This window comes from Bactrocera latifrons, unplaced genomic scaffold, assembly GCF_001853355.1.
Source record: "Bactrocera latifrons isolate USDA-ARS-PBARC rearing strain unplaced genomic scaffold, ASM185335v1 scaffold_89, whole genome shotgun sequence".
In the NCBI taxonomy this organism is placed as follows: Eukaryota; Metazoa; Arthropoda; class Insecta; order Diptera; family Tephritidae; genus Bactrocera; species Bactrocera latifrons.
Genome location: NW_017537589.1, coordinates 1,135,773 through 1,149,897, shown reverse-complemented (window position 1 = coordinate 1,149,897; position 14,125 = coordinate 1,135,773). Strand labels below are relative to the sequence as shown.

General features: G+C 33.5%; 1 protein-coding gene and 1 long non-coding RNA gene across 3 annotated transcripts in view; one reads left to right on the top strand and one right to left on the bottom strand.

The window, feature by feature from the left end:
• Positions 1-14,125, bottom strand: part of LOC108977416 (serine/threonine-protein kinase tousled-like 2) — a 186,751-nt gene that overhangs the window by 54,092 nt on the left and 118,534 nt on the right. The window lies entirely within an intron of this gene.
• Positions 4,329-4,769, top strand: LOC108977417. The gene is made up of 2 exons (XR_001994033.1): positions 4,329-4,506; positions 4,582-4,769. It is a non-coding gene; the product is annotated as an uncharacterized LOC108977417 (long non-coding RNA).

The window sequence follows — 14,125 nt, the reverse complement described above, 5'->3', positions numbered from 1 at the left end:
AAAAATATATGTACGACATTTATACATACATATAAGTATGTACTAAGTGTCTATACAATGTCTAAAATTCAAATATGCAGTGGACAAAGCTAATTTGTCAGCATGAAATCGGTGAATAATAAAAATCATGTGTTTGGTGGCTTGATTTTTATATAAACATACATACATATACACATATATAGGTACAAATGTATATAATTTATGTGTTTCACTTACTATTTCACTTTATTATTTTTATTTTTCTCAAAGCCACAAATAAATGAACGCCTGCACCCACAGATCGAGCGCACGATCGGCTGACTATCACTTATGTACATACATATGCATTACACAACAGCTCACTCAATCACATTGTATATACATATACACATATGTACTTAATTATAATACTATATAAAATGTGTGTAAAGAGACACTTGACTGTTGTGCGGCACACAGTATTACACTCACATCCATATATAGCATACAGATACATACATATGTTTATGCTATATTATATAGTGTCTGAAATGGCAACGCTCTGACAATGCGCTATAAATTGTCTTTCACATTTCAATCGCATACTCGAATAATTTAAAATATTTCACCGACATGACATGCTTACCTAATTAGGTATTTAATGCAATAAAATATCAGATAGCGACTGATAAAATAGCGAATAGCGGCGAATAATGCGTTGTGGCGGTTTAGCAGCGAGATATGTTGGTATTTTGCGCAAAAACAAAAAAAGCAAACAGTATAAACCAGAAGTGATATACTACTTACATTGATACATTTGAATGATCAGGAGCAAAAATTGTGATCGGTACTCTAGTTACAGACAGGCATATACGAGTCACAGACGCTATTTTAATTTCAATGATTGATTTTACTATGTTCTTTTATATTATATAAAAAGAAAGAATAGTTTTTCCTAATTATTTTTTGCACTCTTATCGTATAAATATTCACCTAGAAACACAAAAAAAAAGTCATACATACGTTTCAAGATTTTCATTCTTAAAACGATCAATCTTTAATCAATTGCCATTGTAAAAATCATTGACGTTAAGTGGCATAATTGTGTAGTACATACTTGCTATAACTTCGCCTTATCGCGACCAACTGTTGATGACGTGACACGGTCGGCAATATAAAAATCAATTAATAAAGGGTGTTTAGATATGCATGAGAGATAAAATCTAAGAATTCAAGTCTCTGGCCGACAAACTTAACCATACAGTACTGTGGGCAAAATGTAAGACTTTTAAGTAAAATTTCTCGCAAAACCACATTTGCCGAAATATTTTTTCCGGGTTGGTATGATTTTTAGTGACATCTGTGCCAAATGTCACATCAAAATAATCTTTAGTGCTTAGTACAAGCTTGTCTTTCGGAAGTACTTAAACTGCATTCCTCGATTTTTACGTTGAGTGAGAAGTTCCATTAAATTTTGTTTGCGGAATCGAATTTCAGGTGTCGAAACGTTTAGAATGTCGGAAAAGGAATTCGTTGATAATTGTTTGTCGCCACTAAGTACTTTTGATTGGTACAAATTATTTAAAGTCAGTCGAGAACGCCTTGACGACGAACTACACCTAGGACAACCATATACATCAACTGATGATCAACGCGTCAATAAAATAAAGGAATTTGTGCATGAAATACGATAATTAACAGAGATTTTATTGGCATCGTTGTAATACCGGAAGGATATGTGAAAACCAATTTGAAAGATCATATGGGCCTAAGAAAAGTGAAGATACGATTGGTTCCAAAATCACAAAATCTTGTCGAAAAATAGTGTCGCGTTAACTTTTGTGGGCTTTTCGATTACTGTGATGTCACGAAACGTATTATTACTAACGATAGGTATTGGATTTATGCTTACGACCTGAAAGTCAGTGGGACGTAAATCGTGACATTGGAGAGCCGAACCGAAATAAACCACGTCCAAAGAGTTCAAAAATCAAAGTTTTGTTGACAGTTTTTTTCGATTATCGATATGTGGTGTACTCCGAATTCCTTCCGACCGGCCAAGCTGTCAACAAGGAATACTATACTATACTATACCATTTTGGACCGACAATTCTTGATTTTTGCACCACGATAACGGATCGTCCCATACTGCATTAAATCTTTGTGAGTTTTTAACTAAATTTTCAACCAACATCGTTTGGCAATCACCGTATTCGTCTGCAAACTTAAACGACCGCTCTGGACTAACCGTTTTGAGTCAATTGAAGCCATTAAACGTTATTAGCTACCCGCATTGAAGGCTTTTCCGGAAATTCACTTTTAATTGAAAATATGTTAACACAAGTGTATTGAGTCCAAGGGAGACTACTTTGATCTGTGTCGTCTCCCTCCCCAGATTTTGAAGAATAAATTAAGAATTTGAAAATTCTGAACAAAGTCTCACTATTTTTTGCTCATATAGTATAACTTAAAACATAATAATAATAGCCCGCAAATCTCGCAACACCCTTTATTTAAGAAAATAAATGTTTTGGTAAATTAGTTGATTATATGCGTCCCACAAGTATACTCAAGGGTAACTTTAAATGCATTCCTAAACACCCAACTACAATAAGTATATATCATCAACTAAAATGCAAAACAACGTATCATCCAAAAAAAGAAATTGAGTTTTTTAATGCTTACGATTCATTGTATATGTAATATTGTAAAATTTCAAGCTTCGGCTAGCAGACATAACCAATATATAACCATTTTATAACCAATATATTATATTATCATTTTATAACCGAAAGCCAAGTTTTATTTTAATATAAGTGATTTCCATATATTGTTTTTCCTTTGCCTCTAAACTTGTGAAAAGTGGTGTTACGTCATTTTGCATTTTAAGTGACGATATGGTATGTATTTACAAATGTATGTATGTATGACTTTCTGATTCCACAAAAATGCCCAAAACGCTAAAAGTCAATAAATCTATAAATAATTAAAAAAAGTCAATAAATTTATATATAGAATATGTGTACATATATGACATACATATATATGTATAATAGTATGTACAATTAATAAAAACCACTTTCGTTACTTATGAATATTTTTAATGGAATTCAACTAAAGTGGGTATTAATAATTCAACCCTATAAAAGCTCGAAGGTCATCTCATGTTTACCTCGTGTTTTTTTTGCATTAATCTACGTGACTTTAATTTATAAAATAATTGCGTTCTAACTGGAAAATTTAAGAGTTTTGTGATCACGCTCACTAATTATTGTTTATAGGAGACAGGAGACGAAATTACTGATGCATTTTTTCATATTTTTCGCATATTGGGTCATTATACCCTGCACAAGGCATATTAAGCTTCCCACGTAGAGAAGAAATCGTCGGAGACCTTATAAAGGCCACGTTTGTACAACATGGCGAGCAGAGTCTGTTTAGTCATATGGGTCCCTCTGTATATTAGCGAGCTAACTAATAATTCAGTACTTGAGATGTCGATCTCAAATTTTACACAAGTCTCTTTCTCCTGAAGATACTTATTATTTGTCGGTATCGCCGATCAGAGCATTTTAAGATAAAGTTGTCATGCAAAATGATCGATCAAAATCAAGTGTTTGTATGGAAAATTTTTTGGTTTGACAAAATTTAGCATGGATTATTGCCCAACTCAAGGCTACAATCTTCGATTCTCTTGTTCGGTTCGAGCTACTGCAGCATATAGCTGCCATACAAACTTATCGAGCAAATTCAAGAAGAAGGGGAACTAGACAGATACAGATTGTAAAAATACCCATAATTCACGGTCCATAAATACAGTAATTTTCTGTGCTAACTACTTAAGATAAATATAAATTATCTAAGGAGTGGAAAAGGTTTAGTGGCTTTATTAGTCCTTGAGTTGAGTTGAGTAATAATCTCTTGAAAGAAGACTAAATAAAATCTTACAAGATTACTGAACTCATCTCAAGGACTATTGAAGCCATTAAAGATAGTAAAAGTAACGAATACGTTTGCTAAATTTTCACCCTTCCTAAAAACATTTGAAATATTTTCACGTTAGAAATTTTATTCTGTTTATCATAGTTCAAACGATCAGAGATCAGCAATATTTATACAGAGAAATGAACATTCCATTCAGTCGCTTTGTTTACAACAAATATTTGATTAACAAAATATTCAGTATATAGTCTATATGTACAAATGTAGAAACAGAAAAAGCACATACATATGTAAACATGTACATTTAAGCAATTCCACAATCACCATTGCATTTACATATGTATATGGCAAGAAGTATAAAACGGAATGCACAGTAAATTTATTTCGGGCTGCTAAATTTAGATCTTCATTTCGATGGCACCTTTGTTGCGATTAGAAGCTGCCTGATACTGGCGCACAGAACTAAATACTTGTAGCGCACAAATTGTCGATAATCAGCACGATCGATCAGTAATAGTCGATGCAAACACATGGGTATTTGCGTATAACAAGCGATCGAGGCGATAAGTATACTAGCTGTTGAAATGAAAGCGAAAAGGGCAAAAAGTAAGAAAAAATCAATCGATTGTGTTAATTTGAGTGAGAGAAGGTATTGAGGAATGTGATTATTTGAATTTCTAGTGACAGCGTAGTTGGAGCGAAACGAAATGGTAGACCAGGTGGCGAAAGGGCGAGTTAAGTGGATTTTGGCGAATAAGTGGTTGTTTGGTTGGAGATCAAGCGAGTGTTTTCAATGCTAATTTGTAGGAATACATACGTATGAATGTATGTAGGTCTCAACTGCAATTTAAATAAAAGCAATGAAATCACACGGTGCTTATAAATGCATATGCAGGTTTATAATATCTGTGTAGTAATAAGTATTTATATATGAAGGTATGTGTGAAATTGATGTATGCAAAGCAATTTTAGTATAGTACAATTTTAATAATATTGTAGTATCCGTATAACTTAGAGAAACGCGCAGGGAAGGAACAAAAAGAAAAATTTATCAGTTTGTGCATACAAACACTCGTTGTTTCTTAAGTCACTATATTTATTAACTAAATAAATTCTCCACAGTGGAATGTTACATTTGTCAAGAAATTGCGGCCCAAAATTGAACTAGTCAGAGAAATAATAAAATGGAACTCGTTCAAAATGGACCAGAATTGTTCATATAAAAAATGATTTCTATTTCAGTTATTTATTTAATTTTTATAGAGATCTTTTTAATCTGTATAACTATACAGATCCAAATTTAAATTTGCTGTTTTTTTTTACATTTTGGTTGCAATGAATTGGAATTTTTTAATTCTTTTGGAAGTAGTATACGATTAAGGGGTTAAATGGGTTTATTGGTTTCAAAAAATCTTATTTTTATTGTCTTATTAAATTCTATAACACCTCTAGAATATTGTTCTAAATTTTCAACTTGGTCCGAGTAATAATTTCGTAGATACAGACTTGAGAACTTGTGCGTTCGGGGCTAGCTAGGCTCTTTAAACGCATTTTTCCCGAAACTGTGTTTTTGATGTTGATTGGCAAGATTTCTCGAGAACTACTCAACCAATCTTCATGCAATAGGTCTTTGAGATACAATTCTTAAAGACTTGGACGAAGAACTTTTTTTCGATTACAACTATTTGAGAAATAAAATGTCGCGAAATTTTCATTTTTTTGTAAAAATGTCTGCCAAAAATTCAATTTTCAGTTTTTTCTTTGTCTAAATTCTAGGTTAAGATTTTCACTAAAACACGTATTTTTTCACTTTAAATTATCCTGCCAACGCGGGTGCATTGTTTTTCCGAGGCGTCACCGGATATGGCGTCGTAATGGCGAGTTTTAAATATTTTTTCAAAAAGTTCCAGAATATCTCTTTTAATAATGTTTTTTTTGTAACAATAAAAAAAAAAAATCGTAATAAAATATTTAAATTTTTATATGAGAAGAATCACGCAAGGAAACTTAATGCAATACTGACGGAGTAACTAATGTTACTAATAAGGAAAAAAATTAAGATCTTTGATCGGTCAGCTTAATGCTGTAGTTGTCCGATCTCACCATTTGTTCTGTGATTATTTCGTGAAAATACCGTGAATATCTGGCAACTACAGAAGCTTTCCCTATAAGGCTTTGATATGGATCGGTGAGTTCGTATGGCAGTTATATGCTATAGTAGTTCAATATCGGCGGATCTGGGGCGAAAAGGGTGTGTGCAAAATTTCAGATTGATATCTCAAAATACGATATGATCATATATGTGATATTATCTTTAAGGAAGAATTCCTACCTATTCTGTTATTATTTAATATAAAATATGAGCTTTGTAATAGTATATAGTATCTGGAAGTTCCAAAATGAGCTCATGAAAAACTTGTTGCTCTATAACCTGTCCAGACCAAAACTGTTCATGGTGGCATATTCGTGTATAGCACTAAGTTAAACCGCGGTAATTGGTAAAAAAAAACTACCAAATATTAAAATATTAGGTGGCAAGGTTTGTTTAGCGTTCGTGTATAGAAAATAAAATCATCCAAAATTATATGGCAAGTTTATGCCTGATGCATATGGCATACCATAAATAAATGTATGTTCTCACAAGTACATGTACATCCACCCATATGTACATATGTATTTATGTATATACATACATTCCTTTTATGTAAGTTCAAAGTTGTTGAAGTTGATTATTCGTTAGCAATCTGTAGTTAATGTTTTGTTCTCATTGTCGTTGCTGTTGTTGCTGTGGCTGTTATCCCCACTACTGGGCATGATATCCACAACAATTGCCCATATGCAAAGGCTGGAATAGTCTAGAAAATTATTTCTCACCCAAAAAGGTGTAGAGGCAGCAGAAAGTAGCACAAATGGTGGCATTAAAAACAACAAGAAAAGCAACAATAATCTGTACAAAGTACATAGTATGACAGAGCAAACAACGAACAAACCTCCGCGTAAAAATCGCCTGGGTGGAGTTGGCAGCTGAAGCGGGATAAGGAGGTGGAAGAGGAGTACCCCCTCTCCTTCCTATCACAGTTGAGGTGGAAGATGTGGTATATGTACACATGTAATATATATGCATGTATTGGTTGTAGTTAGGAGGCTGAAGACTGGAAGCTTACTGTCGAGTGCTGGATGCCTTGCCTCGCGCTGCGGCCGCACTGCCGATGATGATGATGGTGATGATGCTAGAAAAGTAATTGAACTTTCCAACAGCTGTCGTATAGCACACAAAGCGAATGAGCAGGCAAAGCTGAACCGAGGCGATGTCCCTACATGCATACATACAGTATGTGTGTACATGCAAACTTTTCTCTGATAAAATGCACAATCTTTTAAATACAGTGCCCGTGAGTAGGTAGAACCATATACAGACGTGACCATAAAATATGCAAGTAATACATTAGTTTAGAAAAAGTTGATATATTTTACCAATAACTTTTGCAAACCGTCGGTTGAATAAGGAATTATTAAAATTTGGTATTTTTACTTTTATTTAACGTTTTTTGTTTAAAAATATATTCACAAAAGAAAACAAAATAAGATGGTATTTATTTTAACCGGGCACTCTTTGAAATACATTTGAAGTCGTATTGATTCAAAATTCCATTAATCTTATATAATAGCTCAATTCGGTTAGCAGAAAAGCAGCCCCATACCATTACATTTCCTCCACCATGCCTTACTACCATCTTGCAATGACGGATTTTTTATTTACTAGCCTTCTCACATAAGACAGTCCATCACTGCCTATTAAGTTAAACTTTGACTCATCATTGAATAGAACCGTTTTCCATTTATTAATTGGTCAATTTAGACGCCTTTTAGCGAATTTCAAACGCTTAGTTTTTTTTTTACCGAAACCATCGGTTTGTGCGAGGGACGACCACGTTTTAGGGAAGCTTTTAAGAGGCGCCTACGCACACTTGTGGATATTTGCAAATATAAAAATTTAATTATTTGTGATGAGACAGCTTCAGGATTTTTTTCGCTAGTTCAATAGTAAAATTGTCCGTCCTTTGGCTCGTTTAGCGAACGCGACCGCCTCAGTGCATAACAAAAACTTCTTTTGTTGTAACGATTTTTTTATTATTCGTGAAATTGTGGTTTGTGCAATTCATATTTTCAAAGAATGTTTTTTTGTGCCATTCCTAGTTCTCTTCCAAAGTTCAATTCCAAAATTGTCTCTTGCCATTTTCAATAAAACCAAAACCAGGTTTCTTTGGCGGAATTAACAAAAAAATTAGTTTACAAAAACTAACGACATTTCATTATTTATAAAGTGGAAGCACAATAGTAACGGAAAAATACCGCTATAGTAGTGTTACTTGAACTCAAACTCGGAGTTGCATATGTTTTGTCCACGTAATTTTGGAGTTGAAATAAAAATGGTATTCTAATAATTTTTTTTGTGAATGACATTTTTTTGTTTAAAAACGTTAAAGAAAAGTAAAAATACCAAATTTTAATAATTCCATATTCAATCGACGGTCTGCACAAGTTATTGGTAAAATATATCAACTTTTTCTAAACTAATGTATTAGTTGCATATGTAATGGTCACTACTGTATGTATGCAAAAGTACTGGGAGTTATATACTGTATACAAAATAAATTTATTTATAAAAGTATATATATAGAGATTGAGCATACATCCATACAAATTATATGTATATCTGCATATTAAGTTGCTGATATTGAAAATACGTAAAATTGTACAAATATTATTATAAAATAGATCTGTATATACGTGCATATGTACATAAATATTAGGGCGGGTCGAGTTACAGGGAGCCACAAAAATCGCTGACTTGAAACCAGTTTTGGACTCTTGGTCTCTCAGGCAAATTTGTTCGAAATGATACGTAGAACATTTCCTGCATATGCAACTTTATAAAGAAAATCGACCCGCTCTAATAATTGTGATAAAAAAAATTGTTCAATAAAAAATATTATTACTATAGAAGAAAACAGGTAATGAGCAAAGAACTGGTAAAAATTTTGATTACGATTTTTTGACAAAATGGTGCTTCGCCAAAGAAAGTAGATTTTTGTGAAAAAGCTTACACTTTACAGCGGCACAAAAAATCGATATCGAAAAATCTTATAGCATTCGATCATTATTTGGCAAATATAACAGAGAAGGTCGTGTGAAAATGAAGTCGATAGGCTCAGTAATTTCAAAGAATTCCCAAAACACACAATATGATAATTTCAAAAAAAAAAATCATTGATGGTCACAAAGAGATTGAATCCGGGTATGCCTGCATGCTAACCGCAAAAACATTTTTCTTTTCGTGAGCATATTAAAAAATTCTTTCACATTTTTCTTTATTAAGACGCAAGCTAAATGAAAAAAAAGTGTCCAGAAAGTGTAAACGAAAGAAAGGAGAACAACTTTTTTGCATATGGATTCAGTTGCACGATTTTAACTGAGGAAGAGGCTCAACAAAGTTTACTCTGGAATCTACAATAGCAAACAGAAGATAAATATGTTTACATATGTATGAACATAAGTATGTATATATGTATACATCATACATAATGTAACATTATGGACATTGTGGTGATGGCATTATCGAGTGGGTGAAAGTTGCATCGAAACGACTGGAAACACGAGAATAACTATTCAACTTACAAGAGCTCAGGAATTTGCTTGAATTAAAATAACGAATTACAGCAACGTAAGAAAGAAGGAAACAATTAAAAAATAAAGTATAACAATAGAAAGCAACGAGGTAAAAAAATTGCACAACGAACTAAGCATCTTCCTACTCGTGATTATTATTCCATAAACATACATACATACATACATATGTAGATGATTATGTGAGAGAAATGGAAGTGTTATACATAAATGAAAAACGTAAGATGAAAGAAAGAAAGAATAAATCCAAAAATTATAACACTAAAAAAAATAATATCTATAAAAGACAGGAAAACGAAATAGCGTCATATTGCAAACTGCTGAACTTTAAAAAAAATTACTATCCAAAAATATAAAGACATGCTATCTGTTCAGATTTGACCCGGACATCTTCCAAAAGGGCTTCTAATCCAACCCAGACGGGCAATAAACTATATTTTCCAGCATTTTAACACAAAAAAGACTTCTCAGCCAAAAGAAGCATAATTCAGTTTTCCCAACACTTGTTATATTATATATAAATATTAAACTTTTTTTTTTTTGATTTCGCCTGATTTTTGGTGCGCCATTCAATAGATTGTTGAACGGTTTTGACATCATGTTCATAAACCCAAGTCTAGCTTCTAGCAATATTGCCTTTGATGAAATTACGGTTCTTAGTTACTTCTCTACTCTCCTTGAGGTTTAGGTCTTTCGGTAGTTAGTTTAGTATTGATACCCTTTATACCCAAAAAAATAACCGAAATGTGCTGAGTCGATCCATAAAAATGGCTGAGCTGTAATGACATCGTTTTGATGCCAACACGACGATTTTAAAGAACAGTTCTTTAATTTTTTCGATGTTATCGATATGAACAGATGTAGGTAGACAACTTCAAGACTTTCACTGAATATTTCGTGCCATTTAAAGCTTTGCGTTCGTGATAATAGCATCCCCAAAATACCTCTGCAATATTTTCCAAATATTCCAATAGCCGTAATTCCAATGGAAACACGAAATTTTGAGTTTGCTTGTTAGTTTTTTATTTGGGAAGAGTCCCAGTATTCAAACAAAGTTTTCAAATTGTAAAGAAACAGTTGTCAAATACCTAATAATCGAATTAGGTAGATCGAAATTCATACGAACATAAAACAATATATGTGAAAGTTTTTATCTACTGAGTTTGCCCGCTTAGTTTAAGTGAACTATTCGGTTCCAATTGAAAGAAACTTGAATGGGAGTCAGTACATTTAACGAAATACTGAGATTAGTATAGGCAATGTAGAATATCGAACACCGCGGGTTATGATGGTGTTTCACATATTCTAAAACTTACCGATCCAAACAAGGTTAAATCGAGAGTGACCATTGCGCAGCTTCGTTCTGGATGCTATAGCAGGTTAAACTCTTACTTATACAGAATTGACCCTGACATATCAAAACATATGTATGTCTAACGTGCAACGAGTTTTCGCATGACACTAACCACCTCTTTTCATGCCCTGATAACCCTACTCTTCCGTCATCCATCTCCCTATGGTCCGACCACGTCAGAACAGCGCGTTTCCTTGGCCTAGCGTTGGATAACCTCGATGAAAACTTATCTAACACACCAACAACGGTGTTGTGTTTACAAAACTGTTTTTAAGAAGGCTTGGAATTAATGCACTAAACTTCTTTTAGAAACTGTTTAATATAATAATTAAAAATAAGTTTCTATCGCAGAAAATAACAAACAATCGATCACTTCTCTGTCATGAAAAAATGTCACTTTAAATCAATCAGGATCATCTAGAAAAAGACGAGTTATTAGAACAGTTCAGCTTTAATCTCTCTGATAAAAACTTGAAGACTCTCCCAGAAATTCAAGCAGAGAGTCGAAAAAAAAATTTGTTGGAAAGAGCGTAATAGTCGTGGAAGGAACTTTACAATCAAAAAATAAAGCTTGCGCTTAGCTTTGACCCAAATTTACTTTCTATTACTATACTTTTAATAATATATAAGAATGTATGTAAATATGTTTTGTTGAAATAGTAACTCCATATCTTTCCGTATGACCTTAATTTCTGGTATATTAACGACTACTTATATACCCCAAAATATTTTAATATTCTCAATGTGAGCTTCGCACATTTTTTACGTGCACACATACAAACACATACTATGAAATATAAGTGGAAGTAAATAAATATAAATGAGGCAATTTACGTCATTGCAAATTTGTTATTTACTTCACAACAATATACATATGTACGTATCATAAATGTGTATGTATGCATGTATAAAAATATATAGTATGTTTGTGTATATATTGCTGACACTGCGCTTTTGAAATTGTTAAGCATAATAAACTAAAAATGAAACATGACGAAAGTAAATAAAATATTTAATTGCAAAAATAGCTGAATAAGCAAAAGGAGAATTGTACCGTAAAAATCATTGAATATGGACTATGAAAAATGTAATTGCGCTGGAAAAAGGCGATTGTGTGGCAAATTGTGAACAAGCAAACATAGAATTTTATAAAAAAAAAATTATATTTACGAGTATTATAAAAATGTATCGCCCGAAAGCCACCCTTAATTTTTAGAAAATTTTGATAATGGGTTGCCCATAGTTTCATAATGTTATATGTAAGTTATAATGTTCCGAAAACATAGCGTTCAGAGTTGTATTTGCGTAAACTTATTTTAGTATGCAATCCAACAACAAACTAAACTAGTATAAAAATTTAGGATGGAGCAGCTCTTAGTGGATGATTACTTTCCAATCCCACCAAACACTCAGCATAACTTTTCGAGGCGTCAAATCTGGATTTGTGGTCAGTTGTTGGGCTTCACCACGCTTGCACCATGATCTTTTTCGCACATTATTGTCGAATTTGAACCACTTTTCGTCTCCTGTTACCATACGCTTCAGAAATGGTTCGACTTCATTTCGTTTCAGCACAGAATCGGAGATGTTAATTCGGTCTATTAAATTCTTCACAGACAATTCATGTGGAACGCAAACATCGAGTTTCTTTTTGTAGCCAATCTTTTGTAAATGGTTCAAAACCGTTTGCTGATGAATGTTAAGTTCCTTGGGATGTCATGGCTGCTTATGTGACGGTCCTGGTCAATCTTTTCCATAATTTCATCGACTTTTTCAACGATAGGTCGACCAGAGGGAGGTGCATCTTTCACATCGAAATTTCGAGAACGTAAGCGAGCGAGCCATTGTTGTGCTACACGAACTGATACAGCATCGTCTCCGTAAACTTCACAAATTTTATTGGTGGATTGAGTGTTTGCTGGGTATAGATAATCATATGTATACTTCTTATGTACACATACTATATGTATATGGTTGGTATTAATATAGAGCTTATTTAACCTTATAAAATATAATTCAACACACAATAAAACAAACAAATACCACATACAAAACAAAAGCCTCTTGTTTCGCAATAAAGCTCACAGATTTAAAAATCTTGAAAAGAAAGAGACAATAGAACTTCTGGAATCGAGAGCTTGATTCAGCATAACATTTAGATACTATAAATTTAAAATATATTTATTTATTTTATAAAACCCTTATATGCGCATACATAACTTTTTGCACCTAACCCACAACCCACACCCCACACATGTACCAAATGTTTCTATGCATGTCTATATGTAAGTTTTGTAGCTTTCATCGATGTGAGCAGCTAGTAGCAAACGCATTCGATTTTCGCCGAAATTGTAGTTTTCGCGTTTGTAGTTTTCGCCACCTTTTAGCACTCAAGCCCAACTGAACTGCACAGCGAAAGTCGGCGACAAAATTCGCCGACACAAAGCAGCATTAATGCAATGTATGTGTGCGCGTGTGTTAATGGAGGATGCAGCGCAACTGGAAAGATTGCAGTGAATAGAAGGTGTGCAGGATGCGGCGAAGAGGTGGCGGCGTATGGCAGCTGAAGTCATTTCCACGATTTTTAGCGAATGACAGTTGGGCAGACAGCAAGCATTAGAAACGAGCAACAACAACTACAAACGAAACAAGCGCGATTGTGGCAGCCAAGCAAATTCATATGTCGAAATTGGCGAAAATTCATGGATGCACACATTTCTTTATATGAATGTATGTGTGTGAGGGAGGTGTGTGTGTGTGTGTCTTTAAACTATGTATGCTAGTAACGCAACAAAAGGCTGAAGTGGATGAAAACTATGCATTAAGTAAACACACCAACCTACAGCGGGTAATTGTATTTGGCAAATGTACAGATACATACATATGCACATTGCTACATGCTTAGTGGTGTATTCGTGTATGTACTTGCAAGTGTAAGAGTTTAACGAAATATATTATATTTTTCACGGTGCACTTTTTTAGGTTAGTTTACGGATGAAATACTGTTGTTTGCCGAGTTCAATTTATGACTTTTTTGCGTTCAATTTATACCTTATGACAGGTATGTTAAATAGGCAACCGAGAATGGTCATTGCACGGCGGTGAATTGCAGGCAAAATGTATAAATAGAGCAACCAACGACTAGGCGAGGTTACTTTACAGATTCCTTAAGTCTTCTTCGAG